At 41.7% G+C, this 8,983-nt stretch overlaps 1 long non-coding RNA gene across 4 annotated transcripts; it reads right to left on the bottom strand.

Moving 5' to 3' along the window:
- Positions 1-1,820: 1,820 nt before the first annotated feature.
- LOC125507748 lies at positions 1,821-7,129 on the bottom strand. Of its 4 annotated transcripts, none has more exons than XR_007282965.1 (3): positions 7,109-7,129; positions 4,256-7,003; positions 1,821-3,598 (listed from the first exon to the last, which is right to left on the bottom strand). It is a non-coding gene; the product is annotated as an uncharacterized LOC125507748 (long non-coding RNA). The 4 variants fall into 4 exon arrangements; XR_007282969.1 differs by lacking the exon at positions 7,109-7,129 and having other exon boundaries at positions 4,256-5,840; positions 6,876-7,004; XR_007282967.1 differs by lacking the exon at positions 7,109-7,129 and having other exon boundaries at positions 1,821-2,281; positions 2,811-3,598; positions 4,256-6,998.
- Positions 7,130-8,983: the final 1,854 nt, after the last annotated feature.

Here is an 8,983-nt window from a genome sequence, read left to right on the forward strand (position 1 = left end):
TCTCGAAACCTCAGGTAATCCCTCACCCTCCTTTAAGATTTTGAATGCCTTTACGGACCCGGAACTTGTCTCGATTCTAGACGACGGCGGTTTTAAAGTAGGTGCAGAGAGCGGCGAGTTAGTGTCGTTGATTCATGCTCGCGAAGGCACCCCGTTGGTCATTATACTAATGAATGAGCTACCTTGTGGCCTTTTACATATTGGCGCAACTTGGTGTACCTTTTTTGCTGGCATTTAGCCACACAAACGTATATCATGGGTGCAAAGTACTAACCAAGTTGGGTTACTTTGGATTACTTTAGCAAAACTAGTAAAAGGGCCCGTGCGTTGCAATGGGAAAGAAGAGAAAACTAATTTCCAATGGCCATGATCATATTTTGCTGCATCACCGAGATACACTATCACTCACAATTTTGTGAAATGATGAACAATTTTTGAAATCGTGAACATTTTTTCAAACTCGTAAACATATTTGAAATCATGAACATTTTTCAAATTCATGAATTTTTTATATTTTTTTGAACATTTTCTAAAATCACGAGAATTTTTTGAATTCATGAACATTTTATATTATTTGCAAAAAAATGAAATTGTGAACATTTTTTAAAACAATTTTCTTGAATCGCAAACATTTCTAGAATTGACGAACATTTTTTTGGAAATTGGTGGAACAAACTTTGAAATTCATGAACATTTTCTCAAATGCATGATCTTTTTTGTATCATCGAACATTTTATGAATGAATAAACTATTTTTTAAGTCACGAACAGTGTTTGAATTTTTAGGACATTTTTCCATGCATGAACATTTTTTGAATTGACGACATTTTTTCAATTTAATTAAAAAATTAATACGTGAACTTTTAGAAAACATGAACAATTTTTTATTTCCCAAACATTTGTTTTCAAAATTTCAAACATTTTATGAATAAGCAAACATTTGTTTTCAACATCCACAAATATTTAGTATTTATTAAATATTTTATTTAGAAATTCCCTTTTTTAAATTTTATGGAACTTTTTAAGGTCCCAAATTATTTAAAGTAGAAAAAAATGAAAACAGAAAAAAATGAAAAACAAAATTTGAAAAAAGGCCACCTAGACATGGTCCGGTCCAGACAGGCGCTGCATCCTCTCCCAGCGCGCAGAGTGCAGTGTAGGAGGTCCCTACTGCATGGGCCGGCCCAGGGCGGGGTCCCCTTGTGAAAAATACTTTGCAACTTTGAGGGCAATTTTCATGACTTACCGCCAGAAACAATAGCCCTTATTATTATTATTATTATTATTATTATTATTATTATTATTATTATTATTATTAGGTAGGTAGGTATAGATTGAGTACATCATCCATCATATAGATCATTAATTCATTATTGATACTATGCTCCGCTCTTCGTGCCTTCATGGACAGAAGATGCGCTGTTGCTGCCACGACAGGTAAATGTAACCAATTTAATGATTGTCTTTGTTTGACACGCATGTGCCCCCATTGAATTTGTCACTCCATGATTAGTTAATTACTTGCGGGATGGTGATCATCCTTAATACTGCACTAGATGACCCGTTGCGCCAATGGCGCAAAGGCCAAGAGCAATGCAAGTATTGAAAGAGTAAACACAAATATATTTAGAGATAGATTGGAAGACATGGATTATTCATGATACATAGTGTTCTAAAAAGCTTATGATAGATTATTTACAATGCTATTAGGAAGGAAGGTAGATAGGCAGACATACATCTTGTGTTCACTGATTTAGTCTTGGAAGAGTAAAGTAAATGAATGTATGTTCATAGCAAAGGTACTGAAAGGAAGAACCACAGTGGGCAAAAGCAAAGATGCAACATAGATAAATAACATTGTCTCAACACATCAACATGGATTTCATACTTACACATGACCATAGCGCAGTTCAAAAATGAAAAAGAATTGTAAGGCGAAGCTATAAACAGGGAGCTTCGCATGTTATACAGCCAACATAGGAGACTAAACACAACAGCCACAGAACCAAGTCGTAATGGTGAAGCTATACATATACAGCTTCACATGGCAATCAGACAGCTCAGCAGGCTGAATATGATGCTCATGGGGATCGGACATAGTGACCGTAGTCGTCGTCCATGTCTTGATGACAATCATCAGCTGAATCTTCATGAGAATGCTCACTGTAGAATGGATTAGGCACTTCATCATTTGAGTACATGCCTTTTTCCTCTAGGAACTAAGATGTTGTGGCTGTAGTGTTTTGAAGTGCGACCACTGCATCATGAATCTCCATGATAGCCTGCTTCAGATTAGAAACAGACATTGAGGCAGCAGGGTCCGAGGCTAATGCCAGCAAGGCCATGGATTTTGTTTGATACAGCACGCACTTCTTCCACATGTTGCATGCTTCTTTAGTTATCTTGTAGCTTATTTACATTGTTTTTAACAAGCAAGGCACATAGGTAGAGATGCATCATATAGACACCTTTGAATTTGCTATATATAATTGCTAGTGTCATGACAAATATGTAGCAGTACCAATACAACTGAGGGGATACATCAATATTAGGAAGTCCTTGATTACATTTAATATACGCGACGACAAAAGGATGCGTATCACATAGATTACCATAGTCTAAAGCATGGCAGTTAGGTTAGATGCAGCAAGAACAAAATGGTTGAGAAATCACTAAAACTAAATCTAGACTACGCTGCAGAGGAAACAATGGTATTTGCTTTAGTGGTCACATAGGCATGGCAGTTAGGTTAGATGCAGCAAAGGTAATTAGAAACGGCCTTTCATTCTTTCTAGGCGTTGTTCTACTTACCATAAACAAAAAGGTTGGAAATATAGATTGATTACATATGCAAGCAGTGAGCTGGCGCTGACGGGTATCCTCCTTAGCCACAGCTGCAATGACCACAGTGAGGGCTTCATGAGGCCAAATGTTCTCCTTAAAACCCGGTACCAAAGATCCAAGGAAGATTGCTTTGCACCCTTGTCAGCACCATCTGAGGTGGTGGATCTGTAAGAGAATCAACAATATGACAGGAAATGCTCTCGACTGCAAGATCAACATATATATGTCTTAATTTGCTCACGATCTAATAGAGTAATCAAATAAAATCTCAGGTAACCACCTCGTACACAAAACGAAGGTCATTTAAATCCTGAAAATAATAGTACAGAAGTAGAAGTTATATTCTAATGCAATACATGTACTTTATGTATCCTGGAAATATAAACAGAAAAAATAACATGACTGAGCAATATACACCGTGCACATTCAGATATTCATGCTTAAAGGAAGTGCAATGCATACTGTGGAATCACACAGCCTAAATCCATCTTCGTCTAGAAGACTGCATCACAACCATACATCAAGAAATTAATGGAGAAGGGGTTTGCCCGGACGACGAAAAATTGTGTGACAGGCGGCATGGAGTTTTATATTTCCAAGCCAAACTATATTACAAACAAAAACATTAGAGACAATGGCCATGAAGAACTAAGCGTCTATATGGAGTGGGGTGAGAGACGGACCCTTCAACATTTCATTGCCCACAGTTATCCCTGAATGACATGCATTCATTCTTCATCCTGGAAGCACCGATGCTGCACCAAGTTGTCAAACGTCAATGATAAATCCAAATACATATTTATAAATGAGACTGTTTAGATATGTTGATCCTGCAAAATAATTAAATAGGTGGTCATTATTAGGAATGCTTCCTGGGGCCTGCTAATGAATGGAAAGCTATAGTACATAGGAGTCTAAACGCTACAAAAGATTCTTTCTCTGGGAACAACAGATGACCACGAATGTATGCTTTTTTCCTTCAGCCTGCTTATGTTCTGGTGTTCATGACAAGCAAGTGACCTGCATTTTCACCCCTAGTGTGTGTACCATTTTGTATCAGCTATATTAAAAATGAACTGTGTGGTTAGGCTCATGATTGCCAAGAACAATTACTACCTTGCTAGTGTGGCTATCAACCTATGACAGACCAAACAATACTCGTGTTGTTTCTGTTTATCCAGGAACTTTAGGTATTGCATTTGCGACAGTCAGGTATTAATAACCACATAAGAATGACAAACAAATATAATATCTTGGCTGCATCATACATTTTAAAGGTTAGCTACCTAGCAGTGTTCTAGTGGGGAGTTCTTATTTTGATCCATTATCAGGTGATTCAAGAGATTCCTAAAGAACCAATACCATACAGTTTGAGACCAACAAGGCAGTACAAACGAACAAACAGAAGGTACCTCTTGTGGCAGTGTCTTCGTATGCCGTCAATTGGTGCCACTGGAGTTCAAACAATTCCATCTCTCTGCATAATCGCAATACATCCTTTCAGCTGAACTGAGCATGTTTCAGAAGCCCAGGATGCTGCCACCAAGAGCATCCTTTTGCAGTTCACATCATCGAAAAAATATCAATATCCCTTTCTCTTTCAATTGTATCGTCAGCTAACCTGTCTTTTCATTTATTTATCTTATTTCCCCAAATTAAGATTGTCTGACTGCCTTGCTATCGCCTACTAAAGCACATAAAAGTTATATCAACTCACATACAAAAAAGGTTAAATATCTATTTCATGAATACATTAATATTTCCCTGAAGCAAAAAACCTAAATAACCAGTTCTAAGTTTAGCTGAAACTTCGACTGAGTTACTAAGTCACGCATTGTTCTGTTCATAGCTTTTAAACCGCTTAACCGATCTCAGCAAATAAACTATTCTAAGATACCTACAGAGAATTCCCTACAACTTTATTTAAGGTGATTGGGACTAAGACTGTCTCTAACTTGCTTGAACATAGGTAAATTGATCTTCTCAGACTCGCTATTACTAAACAGTAGCACCTTTTCTGGCTTAACTCCTAAACTACCAATCAAATTTCAGTGAAACCAGCACCATTGGAAACATAAGAACAAGAGCTACAACTGTTGTTTTAGGAGTACATTGAAATTCCGCACATATTATGCCCAGAATTTGAAAGAAACTTAGTGCTAAAATATACTACCAAGCAGCTACGAATCTGAATATAATTCAGCCTTATCTCAGCACCTGCTTGTGTTTGCTACAGGAGAAAAGAAACAAAATACGGACATCATCTGCAGCTTGCTGTGAGCAGATGCCAACTCCAACAGGGCTGAACCCGGGCTTCGTCCTCCTCCTTGCTGGTCTGTGATGCAAGCTTACATAGGCAAGCATCTAAGTGTTACAAATATACTTGTGTATTTCTACAAGGAGGCAGACCTAAAGGTTTTTTAGACATGTACATATTTAAGGGAGGTTTATGGCTGATTCAGTTCAAGCAAGTCGCCTTTTTCCATACTTGTTTAGAAGTGTAAATACTTGTTTAAACGTTACTACAATCCTCAGGGGAAATCAGCTATGCAGACCAAAAAGATGACAAATTTAGAAGTTTTTAGTTATTACCAAAGCGACCAGCAAGATGAAATTGGATGTACTGACAAATTTAGAAGTGTGTAGTTATCCTTACTCGGATGTACTGACAAGAACAACTGAAAGGCATCGCTATTCCGTGAGAACCAATCAGTGCGCTTTGTATGATAAAAATGAAAGACTGCAACTTTCATGACTAATGTCTGATAAAATAACGAGTTTCATGACTAATGAGTGGATGGTGTGGGGTAGTTTTAGTTTCTTGATCAAACTGAGATAACGGTGATGGAATCATAGCTCTTATTCTGCTATGATAACATATACGCTAGATCAGTTGTTAGAACCCACGTCGCATGTAAAACAGCATGGAAGTTTCTTCAATATGCAAGTAGTTGGTTTGGCCTGGTACAGAAAAGTCTTTCGATTTGCGTCGTGCTCCTGAGAAAAGACAGAATATGATTAAGAATATAACAGAGTCCTATGTATTCATTTTTTTTTGTGGACAAGTACTCCATTTATTCACTGACTCTAAAAATAGGACAGTATGCTTCTCGACATTTCCCTGTGTAAAGCAAAACTAACAAAATCCTCTTTTTACTTCTTTAATTGACTACAAATTCAAATGGTACATTTAAAATGTTGTTGAACCATTTTCTTTTGGCAGACGTATGCTGAAAAAGAAAGTATTTGAATGTAGATTTTTTGTGCACATTAATCACCACTTGGAGAATATGTTAAAAAGACCCAGATAAATTAGGGAAATTGGGACATGGTACGCTAAGTAACTGCCCAGTTCTTGCTGCTTGACCTCACTCACAGGTCATACAATAAGGGAAAGAAGTACATACAGTCAAACACTACTCCTTAACCACCATATTTCACTTTGCTTAAGATTTATAATTAAGTAGACATAAACTTACAGCAAAGCAACATATCAGTGAAGCTAATTAGAGAAGAAAAGATTAGTGAAGAACAGAAGGGAAGATTAGAGCCTCTTCTTGGTAGTGATCTATAGTCACTCATGGCATTATCATGTGATCATGTCTACGGAAACCCACATCCGAATAGAACAAAAAAATCCTCCACCACCAGAGGAACCAAACCTATGATTGTATTAACAAAGAATAGGTACACATCAGATTGACATCAACCCTTATCTCAAAGCAAACACCACATAAAACGCAGTAAAACATGGAGACATCGTCCAATGGTCACTCATGGCATGATCACGTCTACAGAATTCCACATCCGAACAGAAGAAGAAAAAGCATCCACATTCAGAAAGCCCAAATCTATGAATGAACTCACACTGAATTATAGATCAGATCAACCTCCAACTTTGTCTCACAGCCAATACCACATAAAGCACATTAAAACGTGGATGCATCATCCAGGCAAGCCATCTGATGGAACATGGGAAGACCTCCACATCCAACAGAGTAATCAGCTATGAAGAAAGGCGATTGAGCTGACCTGGGTCACGGGTGCAGAGGGACCGAGAAGGTGCCGATAACCTGTTGATCCTGCAAGATGTGTGGGAATCCCACAAGAATCAAATGCATCAGGGATCTCCTCCCGCTGGATCCAGTGCCAGCAAATCCCTGAGATGATGAACACCATAGGGATAGTAGGCAAAGGGAAATACAGAACAGATTAGGCGGCCGGTGTTACAGGGTTTACAAACGGATTGAAGAACAGGGAAATACCACGATGACGCTAGATCTCAGCAGCGCGTGACGTAGTAGTGTCGCCGACCGTCGGCGACGGCCTCCCTTGTTTCCATCAGGTCGTCGATAAGCCTGCGCAGATCACAGGACGACGACCCGCCTTCCGACACGGCCGCGCGAGCCTTCACTGCGAGCTCCTGCGCTCGGCACCTCGCCGTCTCCCCCGTTCCACCTGGTTCCAAGAACCTCGCCACCGCCCGCGCCACCGCCTCGGCCGGCACCATCTCCTTCCCCTCCTCCTTCGTGCTCCGCGCCCCACCCCACACCTTCTCGCCGATATTGAGAACGTCCGTGACCAGCCTCTCCTCGATGAACTGGTCGAACACCAGCGGGCAGCGGCCACGTCAGCATCGGCGTGCCGGCCACGGCCGCCTCCAGCAGCGAGCTCGACCCACAGTGCGTCAGGAACGCCCCCACGGCCGGATGAGCCAGGATCGCGGTCTGCGGGGCCCACGCTCTGACGAGCATCCCCTTTTTCCCGACACGCTCCTCCCACCCCGCCGGCGGGAATAAAGCAAGAGAGGAGGGGGGAGTGGAGGTAGGCGGCGACCGGTGGAGATGCGTCGATGACTTGGGGCTTGGATGGATGACGAGGATGCCGACGACGGACGATCTTAAGGCCAGCCAAGGGCTCTGCCGTTAGCCATGGCGGCCCGGACGCCGAGGACAACCTGCGCCCGACCCGGCTGGATCGAGAACGTGGTGGCGCACCTCGAGGACCGGGGAGAGAAGGCGGCGGTGCGAGAGCAGGGGAGACGAGGCGGCGCAGAGAGAGAAGAAGGGCTCGAGGACGGAGAGGATTGGCAGTGCGCTGGTTTTCGGGAAGAGGATTGGCCCTGGCTTTTCCGGCTTTCGACCCCACGTCCCACGATCGCTGCATCCCACCCCTTTTTTCCAGCCTTACACTCGCACACAGGCACACAGTAACTGAAACGTCGGGCCCGCGCTGCGTATTGGCCCATACGTCATCAACATTAACACATTAACACGAATCAACAGCCCAGAGCCGATGCCGTACGAGCGACAAGCGCTCCAGTCCATCCCTCCTTTTACCACAGAAGACTGTCTGTATTTCTCACACGAACGACACACGCACGGCACACTGAGCTGCTGGTCCCACGCATTTTCCTGGCCCAGGCGTCATCCACCAAAACCCAAATCCATGGCGTGAGGTAAGACCAATGGCAGAATCTTTGACACACAGCTGAAAAGTACTGATAACTTTACACGGACGCACATCGGATGAACCAGATTGAACGCCCGAAGCAATGCTCTGGTTAGGCGGGTACTCTAGAAGGATTTATATGTTCAATTCCCTGACAGAGTCAAAAGCAACGTGCTAACTAATCAGGCAGTGTGTAGGGAAAATAGTGAGAAATTAGAAGCATGAAACCAATTTTGATTCCTGTCATCATCATTTGCATGTTTTTGCATGTAAGGGGCTATGCAAAATAGTTAACTCTTCCGTTGCAAAATCTATACCACGTGATTCTTTAATAATAATAAAAACAAAGAACAGTACAGTCCACGAGTCACATTGCACCCAGTCAACCTCTCCTCCCAAGAATTCGTCGGTCAGCGGTGGGATCGACACAGGCGCACCCGGTAGCTGTGGTTACGATCCTTGTTATCTTTTGGCTTTTCTGCAATCTTAGCATGTTTTTTCGCGAATACACAAAGCTTGCGTATCATTTCATTGATAGGAGGAATAGAAGAAGTACAGTGAATGGTACAACACATGACACGAACGCAAACATGCGTGAACATGATGCCTGAAGCAAAGAAACAAGGGGTGCTCAGCTCGAACAGAAGAGACAACACAACTAAAGCCAACCAAGCCAAAACAAAGAGCGG

Source organism: Triticum urartu, chromosome 5 (assembly GCF_003073215.2).
Source record: "Triticum urartu cultivar G1812 chromosome 5, Tu2.1, whole genome shotgun sequence".
NCBI classification, from domain to species: Eukaryota; Viridiplantae; Streptophyta; class Magnoliopsida; order Poales; family Poaceae; genus Triticum; species Triticum urartu.